This window comes from Heteronotia binoei, chromosome 4 (genome assembly GCF_032191835.1).
Source record: "Heteronotia binoei isolate CCM8104 ecotype False Entrance Well chromosome 4, APGP_CSIRO_Hbin_v1, whole genome shotgun sequence".
Lineage (NCBI taxonomy): Eukaryota > Metazoa > Chordata > Lepidosauria > Squamata > Gekkonidae > Heteronotia > Heteronotia binoei.
Window position 1 is genome coordinate 126319483 of NC_083226.1, and position 19796 is coordinate 126339278.

Consider the following 19796-nt stretch of genomic DNA (forward strand, 5'->3'; position numbering starts at 1 on the left):
ACTACACAGAGTTAGGCAATGACAAATACCTGTGAATGTCTCTTGCATTGAAAACTTTAAGAGGTTGCAATAAGTCAGCTGAGACTTGATGGCACTTTGCTCCACCACCACCACCACCAGTACTGGGAAAGACTTCAGCTTGAAGCTTGAGTGTTCAGGCAAGTGGTGAAAAAAAGTACTTGGTTAGATGAAATACTGGTGTGACTCAGTCAGTATAACCATATTTTTGCAGGAAAAGCCCAGCAGGAGCTCATTTGCATATGTCACCATTATTTCACACAGGGTTTTTTTGTAGGGAAAGCCCAGCAGGAACCCCAATGCCAAGCCAGCCAGAACTGTGTTCCTGTGTGTTCCTGCCCCAAAAAAGTCCTGCATATTACTTATGCATTTTCTTTGTAACAAAAATAAATTAAATCACCTCAGCACACAGGCCTTAGTAGACAAAAACAAAGTCACTTACTTGAAACTCAGCTCTGCTGATTGCAGCCTTTTTCTAAAGATAGGGTCAATTCTACAAGTTGCGCAACCAGCACAAGCTCATTCAACCAGACCCAATGTAAGATGATGTCTAGTAGGAAGGGGGAAGGAGGAGTTATTTCTGATTCTGGAGCTGGTGGCCATTGCAGTTTCTCTTTACTAGGTCAGCCGGTTTTCCTGTGGATGCCCTGTGACTGCAGTGGGTTACTTACAGCTGACAGCAGTTGCCACTGTTATCTAGTAGAGTATTGGCTATTTGCATCTCCCCCCGCGCCACCTCAATATGTACAGCAAAGTCACCATCACACTGCCTGCCTGTCTGCTTGTACAAAACATCTTTAAAAATAATAATAATTAACCAATCAGTTAATTATGCAATTTAATCAATTAAGGCTTGCAGTGCTAGTTTAAACGTAATCTAAAGTATATCTTCGAGGACTGTCAAGGAAGTATCTCTGAAGCTGCTGGGGAGATACCATTACCGTTCCCCCCAGTATCTCTCTTAGCAATACTGTAAGGAGAGTGAGGAAGCAGAAGAATATAATTTGTCATCCACTATTGGTAAATTTGGCCTGGAGCTCCTCTCGACCTACTGCTGATGTTAGTAGAGAAGAGTAAAGCCTTTGAATTTAGGCAGTAGATTTCACTTTTGAGGAATTATGAATTATTGAACAGCACTCAATTTTTAATGTTTTGCTTTCAATTTTCTACAAATTATGAAGGGGTAGATTTCATTGTTAGCCTAATCATTTTTTTTCCTCACTGGCTTAAAATAGGAGTGATTAGAAGTACCATAATCTGTAGAATAGTAATGAGAAATACTAACTCTTGGTGTAGTAGGTGAGTAAAAATGGCATGATCAAAAGAAGTGGAAGAGGGCTAAGTACATAAAGGGCTGCCTCATACATTGTTTTCTCATCTCTCCTGGTATCAGTGCTGAATCCTAAAATAATAGGTAAGTACACATTAGCTTGGTTTCATATTCAGGAGTCACTGGTGTAAGGAAAAAACCTGTATCTGTTGGCATCTTGGGCTAAAAGGAGAAAATAAGGGCAAAACTGCATTCAGAAATCATGAAAACCTGATTAAACTGAGATCAGCCATGAACACAGGTTGTTCCTTGTGTGTTCCCTTCATTCTTCCTGCTTCCTTTTACACACAGTTGAAGCAACTTCCTGGTTTCAGCAAGCTCCAATTTGCTTCAAGGATCAAGGGCAGGTATCTTGGGGAACGCCAATTTGTATATTCCCCATAATATGAGATTCTTAACTGAGTTAAATAAAGTTTTGGTTTGTGTGGAATTAAACTCCAGTTCAAAAAGATTTCTGCTTTTAGACATCACAGCTAACTGGAGCTTGATCAAACAGGAAGGTATGCTAAACCTGTGAGTGAAGGAAGGAAGCTGGTAAGAAGAGCAAAGGACACATGCAAGTTAGCAAGAAGCTGTGTTCATGCCCAATTACAGTTTAATTTCAGTTCACATCCCTTCCTTCCTTCCTTCCTTCCTTCCTTCCTTCCTTCCTTCCTTCCTTCCTTCCTTCCTTCCTTCCTTCCTTCCTTCCTTCCTTCCTTCCTTCCAGACAGTAGATCCACTAACCAACATCAGATCACTAAGGAGAGAGATTCTGAACCTTTAAGGTGCTTCAGCCAATTCGTACCAATGTCTGTTTTTTTATTTCTCTCTTCCAGTTCAGACTGCTCTTTCTCCACACATTTTCCCCCTCCCTTATGCTGGGGGGGGGGGTGTCACCTACTTCATGCTCATATGGGTGTTTCAACAGAGCTTTGCACAAAATGACTTTGCACATTATATCATCTTGCCAAGTGCTGAAGAGAACTTAACCACTCCTGACCTTCCCTAGATTTCAGACAAATTGTGGAAGTGCACTAAAATCCTTCTCCCCACCAGGCAGAACAAAACAGAGGTTAGTTGTTTGTCAAATGGTTATATGCATATCATAGTAAATTACTCTGTGGTAAGTGCGATTGATTGATTCATGGAACAAGTTCTATCCTATTTCAAAAGCTTTATAACTGGCTCACAGTCACAGCTAAAAACAATTACACATCCAGCACACACAAAAACCCTAACGATCTGAATGTACATTTCAAAGAAAGAATTGAACCCATATGTGGGGAAAAAACACAGGCAAACTTTGGCCTTGACACTGCACCATGGAGTTGCTGTTTGCTATGTTAAGGCAAAAACAGGTGTATTATGTGGGACCTTTGTGTCTGCCCAATAGAATAAAAATAAGCTCCACAGAAACACTTTCCAGTGGAAAATGGCACAGGGAAAGGTTTAACCTCTGTTCTTGCTGCACACCATGTACTCCATCTAAACTGGACTCCCCCACACCAGCTATTTTAAAGACAATCTTGGGAGCTTTATGCCCCCATTGCCTGTTTCCAGTCAGTGGTCACTAACGAAATTATTATGGGAATGATATGAAGATTGATATACATTGTGTTGCATTCCCTAGCCGAAGGATGGGATTGAATGCAAGAGTCTTTCATCTGTTTTGGCCTAGAGAGGGATTTTAGGCTGGGTTTCTTCAGGCCTAATCTAACATTATAATCAAAAACCAGCTAGGAATGCCAGCCTCCAGATGGGACCTGAGGATCCCCCAGAATTGCAACTCATCTTCAAACTATAGAGCTTGGTTCCCCTGGCAAAAATAGAGGCTCTGGAATGTAGACTCTATGGCACTGAAGTCAAAGCCCAACTCTCACTTATTCCAATTTTACTCTCTCTATAACGCAACAGTAAAATGTGGCTTGATTTGCTAATTATACACCCTGGTAAAGCAATTGCATGGCCGCCTCACAATGAACATAATATAGTTCTGATACATTCTTATCCCATTCTTCCGCTGTCAGTGTTTCCAACATGCAGAATTCAGGATGTTTTAAACCAAGTAAAGTTAATGTAGGTAGCATAGAGAACTGTTAGACTATAGACATCTTCTTGCTTTGTTTATTCTCCCAGATCTTCCCTGACTAGAAATAAAGATTTAGGCATGTGGTTAGGCTCCTGAGCTCTTGGCCCTTGATAGAGGAAGCATAGAATCATAGAGTTGGAAAGGGCCATACTGACCATCTAGTCCAACCCCCTGCTCCATGCAGGATCAACCTAAAGCAGGGGTGGCCAACGGTAGCTCTCCAGATGTTTTTTGCCTACAACTCCCATCAGCCCCAGTCAGTATGGCTTAGATACATTGGGAAAGAAAGAAAAGGAAAAACAATAGAAATAATTGTAGCTGGCATTGTTCTTCCTTGGCATTCAAATTTGAAGCTAATACCACTGTTGAAGATAAACATTGAAATGGAGAAATAATAAAAACCCAGGGTCTTCATCTGGACTTCTTGGGCAAAGCAGAACTTTGTGTGAAGATTGAATTATTTCAATTATATTCCCTAGTGCTGGAATTATTATTTGTTATACAGCAGCTCTTTCCCAAAGGGCTTCCATGAGGCTTTGGAAACAGCACCAAACTCAGCGACAGTGGATACAGGTTTGCAGTGAATTGCAACCCCACTAATTTGTAAGGTTGGGATTTTGTACTCATGTAAACTCATTTATAGCATGCCTTTTATGCACAAAATAAGCAAAGGGAAATGTCTTCCAAAATGGTGGAAAAACTGGAAACCAAAGCTGTAGAAAGAGAACAGAAGCAAATTAAATGGATTATATCTTGTTTTGTACACTAACTCTGAAGGATTCAAGTTCTTGTCAGGAGTTGGTTACACATGAAATTATAAAGACTAAAGTTGCCAGGTCCACCTTAGGAAATATCTGGGGACATTGGGGGTGGAGCCAGGAGACTTTGGGGTTGAGCCAGGAGCAAGGTTGTAACAAAAATGACTGAATTTTGAAGGGCGTTCTGGCCATCATATCTAAAGGGACAACACTCCTTTTAAATGCCTTCCTTCCATTGGAAATAATGGACAACGAGGCACCTTCTTTTGGGCTCATAGAATTGGACTCTCTGGTCCAATCTTTTTGAAGCTGGTGGGAGGGGGGAGAATGTGAGGAAAGGTTCCAGATGCTATGCTGAAACATTGGTGCTTCTACCTCAAACAACAGCCCTCCGCAAGCTCCACCTAGCCATTCAAAACCTTGTCTGTAATTTTTGCAGTAACAAAATTTCCATTTTTCATTGTTCAACTGTTTATTTCTGTCAGTCTAAATTATGAATATCATGGGGCAGTACAATTCATATTTGTGTTTTTAGCATATATTTCAAAGATATTTCAGAAAACCCTTGTACACTTTAATACATGAGTTTCAATTTTAGTATATGTGCTGCTGAAGCGAGCACATACAAGAGTTTTATCTCTAACAATACTTTATCTTTGATTGCAACTGGCTGGTGATTGGCTGCATAGGTCATGTGGTATTGTTTCTTTTTGCATGGGGTCTACAAAGAAATATTGAATTTTTTATTAAGATACACAAAGTGGCAAATATTGTATTCAGCAGGGTCTCTTGGCAAATTCCAAATAACTGTTTGAATCCTGACATGTGCATTCTCTGGTGTCTTCCAGCCTGTAGTCCTGTTCAGTTTTTTCCCTGCCTCTGGGGTGTTTCCAATTACAGTGTGAGTGTAAACAGGGTGATTATTCACACTGCCCATTTTTATGCACAACTTTCCGCATAAAGTGTTGTACTTTCATTTACAGACTGTTTGTTTTTCAGCTTTCCCATTAGCTTATGCAGTTGCCACCCCGAAATCCCCTCAGTGAATCACATCTTGGTTACTTGCCTGTCCTTTTGATTGGTTATCTGCTTCCCACGTTACACTGGTTGTTTTCAACCAGCTGTACTGCCCTTCCTTTCCTTTTGAATTATTGACAGTAACTAAAGAATTCATCATAGCTGTGATCGCGGCTGATTGCAGGGCTAAGGGAAGACTACTGTTGAGGTTCTTCAAAACACCCTTACAATGGTCCTATTCTGTTAATCAAGAGGGAGAGCCAGCATGGCGTAGTGCTTAAAGTGTTGGACTAGTATCTGGGTAACCCAAGTTTAAATCCCCACCCTGCCATGAAAGCTTGCTTGGTGACCTTGGGTCAGTTGCACACTTTCAGCCTAACTTACCTCACAGGGTTGTTGTACGGATAAAATGGAGGAGAGGACGATGATGTAAGCTGCTTTGAGTCCCCATTGGGGAAGAAGTTGGATATAAATAAAGTACGGTAAATACATAAGTAATAACAAAGAACTCTGCTGGGCTTATGCTTTATTTATTATTACTGTGTACAGAACAGGTGCCTCTTTAGGCCAGCAGAGGTTAGGGTGTAGTCTCGACTTGCCTACCCAGCCAGGGGTTGTTGGGCTGCTATCTCTATTCTGTCACAGCTGCCTTGGCTCACTGCCCACAAGGCGTTCATTGAGTTGCTGGCTTCACTACTTCCTCAGCTCTTCCACCCATAGCACATACAGAATTTGAAAATGGCACCCAGGCACAGCAATTGAGTGTGCTATAAGGCATTTATTTTATTTATTTATTTACGTTATATTTATATCCCGCCTATTCTATGCAGACTCAAGGCGGCTAACAACATGAAAATAAACAGTGGCAATATTAAAACAATAAAACAATCAGATAAATTGCTGTGGTGTTACTTCAAGCATATAATATTTCCTTTCTCAATGTGAACAGATCCTAGGCAGTTAGTACTAAGTGCGAGAGATCCAGATGTGGAGGCAACCCTCTCCCATTAGATGTCATATGCCATCCAAAACAGTTCAGTCTTGCAGGCCCTGTGGATCTGTGATAAGTCCCGCAGGGCCCTGATGGCTTCTGGGAGGGTGTTCCAGAGTACTGGGGCGGCAACCAAGTAAGCTCTTGCTCTGGTGGAATGGCATGTTCCATAAAACAGTGAGGCAATAATTGGTTGCCTCTTTGGAGCCTTCTGATTGGCCAGGAAGGTTCATTCTGCACATGTGTGGACTGCCACTGGCCTGCTGTATTGCTAAAGTGCATTAAAAAAATGGCAAGATGGAAAGAGCACTGTGAAACAGCACAGGTATTTCAGATGATGAAAAACAGAAATGAAGATGTTTCAGGGAAAAAAAGATTAGGGAAAACAGGTTTCAGGAAGAATAGGAACAAAAATAAAGAAAAGCCAGGACAGCAAAGGATTGCTGTATGGAAATGGGGGTGGGAAACTGTAACAAAGGGAAATGAAATTAGAATACTAAGGCTGTTTGGAAGATACCTCTATCAAAAATCCTTAATATGAAAAGAAAGTGCATAAAATACTGTTCAGTGCTTTCCATGTCATTCATTCTATCAAAGATCCTGAGAGGCAGATCATTATTACTCCATATTATAAATAGGAAAGATATTAGATATGAAGATATCTAATTCTGTTTTACTTTAAACTCTTCTTATCTTAGCAAACACCTTTTGACACAATGATTCACATATTTCTTCTGTTCTCTGCTTATGCTTGCTCTGACGCTTTTTCTTATTTGTGGGCTAAATTTATCCGAATATTTGGTAATGGCAATCCTGCCTTTGATTATGAAAGCTGCAGAATAGCAACTCAACACACTGGGCTAGATGATACACTGCTGCATGATTCGTAAATGAAAATGGATGATGTCTATAAGATAAACTTTTCAGAATCCTTTGAAAAGACACTGCTGTATAGTCATGTGGGGATGATGCAATTAAAATCAATCTCTTGGTTAACTCTACTGCTGTTTTTCCTCAGATCTGTAAAATCCTATCTGTTTTTGGCTCGTGTTGTGCATTTCTATTAGGAAACCCAAACATGGCACAAAGGCAACTATAGCTTTGGGAATAGGAATCAGTAAAGTGAGAAACAATGCCAGTGGAGTAGCCATGCTAATTTGTTTTTTCAAAACCTACAAAGAGTCCTGTGATAGCTTAATGACTAAAAATTTCATGAGTTACAGACCCATGTAATCCATGACCACTTTTCTAAAATATGTTTGGTGTGTACTGGCTAACTGTAGATAATGTCTCATATATATGTTAAAATGAGTCCATAAAGCTTGTACCCTGGGGAACAATGGGCTGATACAGAATACTCATGGTTCATCTTCTGCTCAAAGGGAGGGTACCGGGGGGGGGGGGGCACAGTTTTAGCAGGAACACACAGAAACACAGTTATTGCTGGCTTGGCATCAGAGGGTGTGGCCTAATATGCAAATGAGTTCTTGCTGGGCTTTTTCTATAAAAAAGCCCTGAGAGTACCAGTAAGAAATATAAATTACTTTCACCTCAATTTATGCCACAATAACACTAGGAAATGACGAAGGCTATTGATAAAACCATTGTGCTAAAATTTTATATGAACCTGGAGGTGAAAAATATAACATTAGGGATTAGGATGATGGTGTTTTCTGATGTAAATATTTTTGTGTTCTGTGTCTGCTTTGATACAGGAACTTTTCTTATGCAAAATATTTTGTCTTATGCAAAGTACTTTGTGAAATATTTAGCCATTTTTTCTAGTTCATTTATGGTTGTATATTGGTCTGTACTGGTGAAGAGCTACAACTTAAAATAACAAAAAAGATTTTAAAATATCATTTTATAACTGTTGAATCATGGCCAAATTGTACCACTGTTGCACATCTTTCAGCAATGTCTTTTGGGTGCTAGTTCTCATGTTTATTTTTTATATTGTGTATTTTTCATGCAGGCATTTTACCACCTTAGATTCCCATGTGGAACTATGGGTATTACACAGAATCACGTGAGAAAAATGAAACATCGTATTAGAGTCCTTTAATATTTGCATTCTTTCTAAAATTCTTTCAGTTTTTGACATGAGGAACATATTTAATTAGAGCAAAACAGGCAAAAACCCCTCTTGACATAAAGTCCTTTTCATGTGCCCCATACATTTGAGAGCACTTATTTTAAATTATGAAAGATTCAGGTTGATCTAATGTTCTAGGTTGTTCTTTTTCCATCTAAATATCACCACATGTGTGTGTTGCATTTGCAAAGACAATCAGTATTGTGGTTATGGTTATATTGTTTCAAACAGGGCTATTTTTTGTAGCAGGGACTCCTTTGAGCTGCATAGCCCTGATGTAGCCAATCCTTCAAGAGCTTATAGGGCTCTTCTTACAGAGTCTGTCGTAAGCTCTTGGAGGATTGGCTACACCAGGGGTGTGTGGCCTAATATGCAAAGGAGTTTCCGCTACAAAAAAACCCTGATTGCAAATGCCATAACAATCTATAGATGTATGGGTGGAAAACACCAAAACCAGTGTTTCTAGTATATTCTTTTTATAGTATAATGTATATTTTTTAAAAGAATAGCACAAAAGAGAAACAGATTGGCTGAAAACTGAGTTCACTTGCAAACCAGCAAATTGCAAACTTCATAAATATTGGTTTTCTAGCTTACAAAATATTTTTATAAGTCATCCTATTCATCTCACTTAGTGCTCCTTAGGGCTGCCAAGCCCTCGGCTGGCTGGGGGTTCCCCCACACTGGAGGTTCCCAACCTGCCAGTCCACATTGGGCTGGCAAGGGGAACCTCCCCCGACGTCGCCGGCACAATGATGTCACCTGGAAGTGACATCATCGTGCTGCCACCACACACCAGCTGTTCTAGGTGTTTCCAGAAAAACTCTATGGTTTTCCTGGGTGCTCTAGCAATTTGGGAGGGAAAATTCTATGGTACAATAGGTCAACAGATAAACCCCTGTGTCTGTCAGTTCAGTCTCAGTCAAGATGGATCCAGATCAATGGGAAGGCAACTCTGAGTTCCCAAACAGGCTTTTCCGTATCATTTGGATCCAATCCCAAAACCATAGAGTTTTCCCAGAAACACCTAGAGCGGCTGGTACACGGTGGTGCTGGCACAATGACATCACTTCCAGGGGACTTGGCCACCCTAGTGCTCCTATTATCTATACATACAATTAAAGATACAGATAAACATATTAGAATAATCACAATAAAATTGTGATACAATATTAAAAATGAATAGTGGTTTAAGCACACTAGGTGAAGGGCATCATAGCCTCTAGAAGAATGGATATTGGAATATTTCTATTGAGGTTTGCAGTTTGACTCATCCTGGATGTCAACAATTCAGTGCCAGTTATGAATATGGCATATTATAAATTTCTGTTTAAGTCACTATGAAGCAAGTATTGTTGATTTCAAAAAAGGTCATTACACAGAACTTGAGAAAAGGGCTTCAAGAGGAAACACCTCTGCCTGAGGTCCCAGAGAGCTAGTGGCATTTCTCAATTAATTGGACTACTAATCTGACTGAGTATGAAACATTAAAACATTTAAAATACTTTGTGAAGAAGTGCTAGCCCAAAGCTTTCTGTGTTATCCCAAGGCTTGTACAAGCGAGGCCTATCTGTAAATTAGGGTGAGGTAACACTGCTTAATAAAGTGTTTAAATAATACCAGTAGAAACTTTAAGTAATCTAAGTGTAAATTCACTGTAATGAGAAGGTTGCTCCTAGTATTTAAATGAGAAGGTTGCTCCTAGTATTTAAATGAGAACTTGGTGACTAATTTTTACTGATTTTTAAAATTATGGTGGCTTCAGAATTTATATATATAAGACCATTTGTGGGAAGGGTGGGCTAAAAATCAAATGAATCATATCTATCTATCTATCTATCTATCTATCTATCTATCTATCTATCTATCTATCTATCTATCTATCTATCTATCTATCTATCTATCTATCTATCTATCTATCTATATTCCCAAGAAACTCTGCATGATAATATATGCCAACATTTGGCTGCCATTCAGGCAAGCATATGCTTGTCCACAAGTAGCAGATTTTTGCAGAATTTCTTTTTTGAATGCTAGGAATTATGCTCACAGCTTGAAATATTGGAGGTGGTTATCCAACACAGTGAGGAATGTCCCCGCTGAGTTTCTACAGAATTAAGAATCTGGTTAGAGCAGAGTAGCTTTTTGAGGCAAGTACACGATTCCCCCCTCCCCAGGTCTTTTAATCCTGTGCAAGACATGGAAAGGGACAAAGCCAAAGAAGAATTACTTGCCCTTGGGCATCAATAAATTGAGAAAAGGAACAGAGGAAAGAAAACATAGGGATAGAATCTATTCTCTTTCATGTTTCTTTTTTGACCAGTTTGTGATTGCATAAAGAAAAAATTAAGGCCTTCCATATTTGTTATTTAAGAAAGGAATTTCTTAATTTGTGCTGTGTGAGAGCTTCAGACTTTTATTTCATCATCTATTCTTGTATTACACAGCCTAAAGACAAGCTCTGCCATTTGGTTAGGATGAAAACTGCTGCCATATGCAGTGTGTGATGCTTTCTATGGCAATATTCTTGCACTACAATACCTGCCAGCATGGAAGAAGGCAGCTTTGCTCCACTTGCTTTGCAACAGTAAAGGTCAACAGACAAACCCCTGTGTCTGTCAGTTCAGTCTCAGTCAAGATGGATCCAGATCAATGGGAAGGCAACTCTGGGTTCCCAAACAGGCTTCCCATATCATTTGGATCCAATCCCAAAACCAGGTCTTCCTATAACCCTTATCACTGCCAAAACCTGGATATATTCTGCATGCTACATTCAGAGCATTTAGGTATCATGTGTTTGTTTATAATGGAAATTCTGGATATAAGGGCACTGAGATGTCAACTATAGTGCCTCTTCTAGTGGTGAGAAAGTATTTTAAAGTAGCAGAAGTGCCTAATACAGGATAGATAAATTCGTTAGCACTATGTTAATAGAGAAAATGACAGAAGGACTGGAAAAGAAGCACAAATACCTAATTTAATCATAAGGTAGTGCTCTGTTGCATACATTTGGTCCGTGTGTTTGTTTACTGTGCTGCTGTAACCTTTATTTAGCCATTCTAACAATTGCTACCTTTGCGTCCTTAATACAGCACTAGTCATGTGCAGCTAATCACCCAGGACAACTTGTGGGCTCTCTATCTGATCCAGAGACAATGCCATAGAAATGATCACTGTGTTCCAACCCAGTTCCAACCAAATGTTCTTTGCTGGACTGGGTAACCATGGGTTCAAGCATTTATTGTTTGCTTTTAATCTAACAACCAAATTGGTAATGACCCCTGAACTTTGCCATTCACTATGGTTTTTAAACTTTACATGTATGTATGTATGTATTTAATTTGTTTATAGCCTGCCTTTCTTGCTGGGACTTAAGGTGAATTACTCACTCTCTCTCTCTGTGTATGTGTGTGTATTCAATTAAACAGCATAAAACATTTGATAAACAATGCAAGATAATTCTTAGGTACTGGACTGAGGTCCTTGTGTGGCTGTTATAATAATGTGATGATAGAGTGGCATTGTTGTATATAGGTGCAGTTGAATGAACAATAAATTCTAAAGGACGCACTTAGCTTAACTCCAAATACTCTGGTTTAACAAGGCTTTAGACTGGAATGCTAAAGCTCTGTTTCTTTTATTGGAGTGAATATGGTTTTAAGAAGACATTGAATTTTTGAGGAAACAGTATACTGGATTCTGATCAGAAATATGGAGTCATATTTTAACCCTGAACACTTGTTTATTGTGTAATAATCCAGTAGCACAACAATCCTAAGCAGAGATAAAGCCATTTACTTCAACGGACAGAGAAGGGTGTAATTCTGTGTAGAATTGGACTAAAGCCTAAAAGTGGTATTTTGTTTCATATTGCTTGCGTTCTTCACTTACTCTTGCTCATTAGGAGTCCAGTTCACAACGTACTCCTTCCTATGTAGTCCCATTGCTGTTAACACGACTACTCTAGTGTAAATGCATTAATGCTTTACTATCATGTGCATTAAAAAAATACTAAGGGCTGTTGCCACTATGTGTCAAATCTGGGAAACAAATTAAACTAAATATAAGTATGTTTTCTTATATTTTATGCATCTGTAGCTCACTTACTATCTCTGTCTATGCCACCCGCTTTATGAAAATATGTATGTATAAAATTATACTTTATATATGTTTATGCAGTATATAAATACACATTACACATAAATGATTTATTATAGAAATATCAGTGTTGGTAGATTACACAGCATACTAGATGAGCTGTCATTAGCATAGAAAGGATACATTGCTTTGCAACAAAAGAAAAGAATGAGTCTGCCACAGAGTTGCAGTGGTTTAAGTGTTTGTATGAGTGTGTGTGTCTTTTTCCCCTCCCTCTCTCTCTCCTGCATCCATCCCTGCCAATCTTTGTGCTGCCAGTAGGGAAAACCATATCCATGGCAACCAACCGTACCATTCCTACGCACATCAATGACGCCTCCAATCTAAACTGTCAAATATTCTATGCACATCATGTAAAATAGGTCTCTTTTCCTTATACCTCTGTGCCTCCAGTTTCCGTGGCTACATGTTTATGCAAATGAGAATTGTCCTTTTTCTCTCAGGTTGATTGAACGCTGAATTTGTTTTGCACCTTGGTGAGGCAGAACCATGCCGTCTTGCCACCTGGTCTGCCGCGTAATTGTAAAGACTACGTTAGCAGGGTAACTGTCCCAAAATTAGCCCGATTGCACCACCTCTCTGGATCATGCAGGGGAGGGGAACCTGAATGAGCAATAAAGACATTAAGGCCAAGAGATGGGAGTTGTGGTTAATTGGCTCTCCAGAGTCTACTAATTTTCAGAACTGAAAATCTACTATTTGATCTGTTCTGTTTTCTAGTTGGAAAGAAGGGGAGGGGGAAATCCCCCAAATTTTGAATGATAAATATTGCTATTAGTTGTTCTATTTTTCCCCATATAACTCTGGCAATGCAAGAGATTTTAAATAGCCATTTTCCTTTATTTTTTTGAGTTACAAATCACTGCTGCATTCTAGGTTTGCACTATCTATACATTTTAATTAACTCAGCATCCATTTCCAATTACTTCTGTGCATTCCTGCCTTACATGTACATATGCACATATGCATTTACTCACTTGCAAACATATATGGATAATCTAGCTTTCCTACAAATTGGTCATACAAGTAAAAAGTAAAGCATACAGGTAAAAGGAAGGATAAATCATGTCTGGTACATATGAACTATGTATGGAATGTATAGGTTTAATCTATGTAGTGCTCATCCATTTTCAATTTTAGATGCTCGTCTGCCAAAAGACATTTTGTTTTTTATAATGTTCTTATGTGCAGCAGAGGATCTTTTTCTTTTAGAAATTTATAATATATCCACTTGTTAAGGATGAAACACGTGGCCTTCCAAATATGCAGGGAGAGCACTAGCTGCTAAAACTCAGTTCCCTTTGTTGCTTTCTGTAGCATGCAGGGATGGGCAAATGTTCAGATTAGCTAGTTATTACCAAATATACCATTGCTCATAATATGGTACACTTTTGTGTCTGACACAATGGAGGACAGCCAATAAGACACATTTCCCCTCCCCCCTCCGAAAAAACAACAACAACACCTGTGCCAGAACCATTTGTATGCCATTAGTCAGAGTAAATGACCTGGCTTGGATTTTATGAACAGTGAATCAAAAACAGAGAAGGTATTTGCCACATCTGTCCTCCTCCCACTTGATCTCTGGAAAGCTCTCATAAAGCCATTCCCCAGTGTGAACATTCATAGGGACTCCTTGGAGTGGCATGGGATGTGGCACAGGGATTCCAGCTGGAAAGGGGAAGTCAACAAAAATAAATGGTGTAGACAAAGCAAGGTCTTCACAAAAGAGAGGCATTTATCACTACATCTGCTTGTTCAAATCTTTAGGTACTGATTTTTGGACAGAGCAGTTGGCAAGAAAGAAAGGTAGGGAAAAGCCTGCTTCATCCACAGTTCCTAGGGCCCAATGTAAGAAGTATTGGTGATCAGATCTTGTTGACAGTTTGGGGGAACATTTTTAAAGGGCAAAGTATATAACTTTTGTGCTACAGATACATTCAACCAGATCTGACTCAATAATCTTTTTTCCCCACTACTTTATTAAATGTTAGGACTCTGGAGGCATTCCATGAAGCTTCTATGTTAGAAACTTAGCATTAAAAATAAAATGAATGGTGAGATTCTCATTATAGTAAATTCTGTCCCGAATACAAGATTCATCAATCCTTGGTCATTAAAAACACAGTGCAATTCTATCAGTGAAATCAATGGATTTAGAATAAAATAACTCTGCATTAGAGATCAGCATTATGAAATTCCCAAGTTAAAGATATATACATAAATCACTGGCTTGAATTGTTACAGTGATTTCCTGGAATAGAAATACAAATGTGGGATACTTGGGAATTGCAACCCCCTCCCTTCCCCTACCAATAGTCGTGGGTTTTTTCCCTTTCAATTTGGGTTCTTACCAACAATGTAGCATGTTTTTCTTTAATTCTACCACTTTCCTGGGCAATGGCATTTATCTGTTCCAAATGGATCCTTGTAAGGGAGAAACACAGAGAATTCCCAGCCAATCACCTCTGGAGACAAGCCACAGAGAGTATCTGCTCTTCTTATCTGCTCATCCTTCATGATGGCTGAACCCTTTTTTCTGTGAAAGTATGATTCCCAGGAACACCTTATTCAGGGGGCTCATAAAATGTGACTCCTTAGTCCAATTCATGTGAAAATTGGGAAATCTGTAATAGACAGGCAGCCCTACCACCAATTCAATTTTGGGGTCATTTGGTTGATCAACAGCCACTTCAGCCCTGCTAAAATAATACTCATTTTCAATTGTGACCAAATTGTCAGTGTGATCATATGTAGTATTTAACTCAAGAGGAAACAGGCACTGCATCAAAGTTGTGTCTATGAAAATGAACTTGAAGTCACTTTATCAGTTTGGAAGACTGAGCCTATACTTTTATGCCTTTCCCAATAAACATTTTTTCTAGGAAAGATATTTTCTGCCATTAATCATGTATAACAACAAGATCTATCAGAAGTTTTTGTTAACTGTAGTTAATCCTGTGTTCTTTCAAATACATAGAGAAGTGAACACAGAAATTCTCCTTGTGGGAAGTGATCTCTGTTGAATTACTCATATTTTTGTGTGTCATAGTTTGGAATTTAATACCAAACCATGAAACATAAAGTCATGAGAGGCCACAAGAACTTGGCTACATGAGTAGGATGTGCAGTTGAAAATCTGCTGATTAAGATCTGACCCATTCATAAATCAGATATTATTTTAATCCAAACATAATTATTTCTTACACTTCTGAACAGCCAGGAAATATCTGATCTTACAGCTTATTCAGATACTTTACTACAAAAGCTTCAGTATATGCAATTCAGTAGTGGCTCTCATCCTGTGGAACCAGCTGCCTGAAGAGGTGCATGCCTTGCAAGACCTCCCTGGGTCCCACAGGGCATGAAAGACTGGTCTTCTCCTGTGATTGTGATCCACCAGGCAGCCGGTATGCTTCAACAGTGTCTTCACCATCCACACATCCTACCCTGCTTGATAGGGGATAGATTTTAATGCAGAAGGATGTTTAACCATTTTATATTTTAAAATTTATTTATTGTACCTTTGTATTTATTATATCCTTATATTTTAAAGATTATTTATTATACCTTTGTATTGTTTTTATTGGTGTATTTTAAGTGCTGTTAGCCACCCTGAGTCCCGTTCAGGAGAAGGGGAGCAAGATATAACTTTGATAAATAAGTATTTAATTTTTTCAAGTTATTGGAAGCGGAGAGATACAGTGAGGGAAGAAAATGACTTAGCAGATGACTTAGCCTGGCAGGGATGTTATCCAGCCAGAGCAGCTGGCTGATCTTCCCAGCATGTTTGACCTGTGCACAGATTTTTCCAGTTGTGGTCAATCACTGCATGATCTCACTGGTTTGGGGTGACATTTCTCATTCTGTATCAACCTGTGTCCTTTTTGTGTTTGTCTTCTTTTGTTCCCTGAGTATGTGGCTGGCACCTATCAAGCAGGGGCAAAGACTTTGTATTCATACACTTTAAGACAGATGCTATAATAGAGGCTAAGCTTCAGCTTACATTCCCGAAGGACAATCCTTCTTGAAACAGCAGCAATCAGCAAACTTTCCATGCTGGAAGGCAGGAAGGGCCATAGAGAGAGAGGGATAGAGGTATAGGGGTGTTGATGGGCATGAACCCACAAATGAAAATTGATGATAAATTTTGGCTGGTTCATGGTTCTTGAAGTGATGTTTGTAAACTGAAGAGCCACCATGAACTTACACACATTTTAAGGTTGTTCATGGCAGTTCATGAAGAGCAGAAAGCAGGCCTTTCTGCTCTTCATGAAAAAACAACTGAGCCACTGGGAACAGAAAGCAGGGGTTTAAGTGGCTTGGAGCCATTTAGTCCCATGCTTTCTTCTCTCTGCTACTTTTTGCAGGGAGCAGAAAGCAAAGTTCATTAACTGATTCAGGTTATATCTCAAACTGAAATGAACCACAAAACCTCCTAGTTTACATCACAAACTGAAACAAAGCACAAAAATGCAGTTCGTGACCATCCCTAGTGGGAGTTATTAGGTGACTCAAGAGAAATCAGTAATGCTGAACAATTGGATCTTTGTGTGAAACAGAATTGCTGATTCAAGATCTGAACACCTTAGATGTCCTTATTGTATCTACAAACATTGCAGCCAAGAGGACATTAATAGCCCTGAGCCGCTTGGTCGGGGAGGGCGGGATACAAATAAAATGTGACTGACTGATGTATAAACCCACCCAAAATGAAGAGTGCTAGCACTGATCTCTCCTTCATCTACTTTGCTTCACTTTGCCTTCAGAAGCATATTTTCTTCTAGCCAGATTCATATACAGGAAATTAGCCAGGCTGGGCAAAAAATGCTAAATGAAATGGAGAACAGAAAGGTAAGGCACAGAGCATATAACATTTATCTTCTCATGTGTACTCTTTTAATCGAAAAACAGATCTCTACTTAAGGATCCTGGGAAAGGAAAGTTCACTATTCTATCAATTCATGCTGGCATTTGCCCACTCTGCAAAACAGCATTTTATTTGCCTATAGAACAAGGACACTTTCTTCTATCTGTCAGATATATGGAAGGATCTCTTCATTGTGTGTGTGTGTATGTAGGGGTGCAATTGTTGATAATTTCATTCCAGTTTTTTGGGAGATGTGGGGAGGACTGTGGCTCAGATGCTTCACATGAAGAAGGTCACAGGTTTGCTCTCCAGTACTCTAAGTTAAAAGAATAAGGTAGTAGGTGATGTGAAATACCCTAAGACCCTAGAGATCCACTGCCAATCTGGGTAGACCAGACTGACCTTGATAGACTCATTATAAGGCATCTTCATGTCTTCTTGAGTAAATCAAAATAACAATCAAATTGATTTCCTTATCTGATTTGTTTTATAGCTAATATTAATGAATTTGACTCAAGTTTTAAAATGGCAAATGACATCCTTCCCAGGTCTACTTGCTAACTGATTAAAGTGATTATTTACAAGAGAATGGAATAGGAATCTCTGGATTTATAGACTGGGATTCAGAGGTGTATACAAACCTAAAATTTCTTGGGACTTTCAGAAAGTGCCTTGAAGAAGGCCCATATTGCAAATCATCAGTGTTCTTCCCTGAAGGGATATTGTAGAGAAATTGGTAGAATATAAAGAACAGTTTGTAGGACCTGTAAGGGCATATGAAACAATAGGCATATACACTGTTTTGGACTCTGTCCACTGAATGAAATATATGGTCAAAGCAGAAAGTGGTGGGGGAGTCAGAAATGGCTATTTAAATGATAAATCTAAATAACAAGATGCATAAATTCAAAGTGGTTGGTGAGCACTGAAGTGGAATGTTTTGCTTAGCAGGTGGGTTCATGTTGATGTATATTAATCAACTAATAGTTCCAGGCCAGTACACTGTACAAATCTAAGAGAATGAATAGCTGGATATTCAGTTTACTTTCCTGTAATCTCTTGTTTCAGGAAGTTCATTTTACAGCCCGCATTCCTGAGTGTAACAAACTCATAAAACATGCAGGCTGCTACAATAGTTTTAGTGCCCAGCTTTCTATTTTGAAAAGCCATGCTAACAAGAAAAGTATATTTGACTAAAGAGAAAGGAATAGTGTAATGAACAGAAGAAATCCAGGGGAAAAGAAACCTAATCTGCCTATTGACAAGCAACTTAGTAGTTGCTTATATTACAACAGATCTACAGAAATAATGACAAAGAAATAAGGGGAGATTTTTATGTAAAATTAGAAAGTTCAGTTTTTCCTATATGTTCATAAAGAGACCTCCAAACAAGAGAGAAGTAAATACATTTGTCCCATTTCAAACATTTTCATATTTGACCAAAGAACTGTACTGAACATTGAAAGTTTTAATTAAGTACTTACTTACATCAGTAATTCTACACACTAAGTACAAGGGTAGCAATAGCAAGGAATTCTGAGTCTGATTTAGGGTTAAAACAGTGTACACAGAATACTTCATCTTTGGAATTTTGGCTTTGATTTTTTAAATTAAGTTCCAAGTCCATAAATTGATGAGATATGCCTGAAAACATGGAGGCAAAGAGATAAAGTAGCAAAGGGAGCTCATTTTGCCAAGCCCCACTGTTCCTCAATGACCATTTCATTCCTAGGGGGCTTACATGGGGCTTGTTTAAGCCTCCATTCAATGAATGTTGGTTTACAATGGCAATGCTTGGAGTCAGGGACTGTTCCTGATGGTAAAGACTAAAACTGCCTACCTTTACAATTCCTTTGCTCTTTCACCACCTTAGAGGAATAGCAAAATATGCATACTGTGAATATAAATACTTATTTTTGCTTCTAGGAAGGAGGAAAGTATTAGGATATTTAAAGAAAAGATTATGAAGTCACACAGAGATAAGCACAGAGTAGAACACTGGGTCAAAATTAGCTTCCAAATTTGCAGAACATGTGTTTCATTTCTACAATGAAATTCAGTGAAGAGTGGCAAGATGTCTAAATGCTCGTGTCATTCCACCAGAGGTTCTAATAAAGGATATGAAGACAACAATAGTCCAGAGCCACCTTGAAGGCTAAGAACTATATTGTATGGTGTGAATTTTCATAAGCTAGAGGCTGCTTGCTTTGGTCCAGAAAATATATTTTAAAAGTTGTACATCACTCGGGTTAAAGACAAAGTCCATGATAATGGGATAGGATACAATCTGAGTTAGGTGTCCCAGTTTTAAAGAAGCCTAAAATAACAGATGGATTTGTGATTCATTCAGACTTCAGTGTGTCCCACTCCCACAGTTGCCAGAGGGCAGAAAGTGCACCCAACTCATGCCAATTAGTGTTCAATCTGCATAGCTAGTAGGAGAGCATTAATACCACATGGGGACAATTACTGTCCGTAGTAAGAAAAA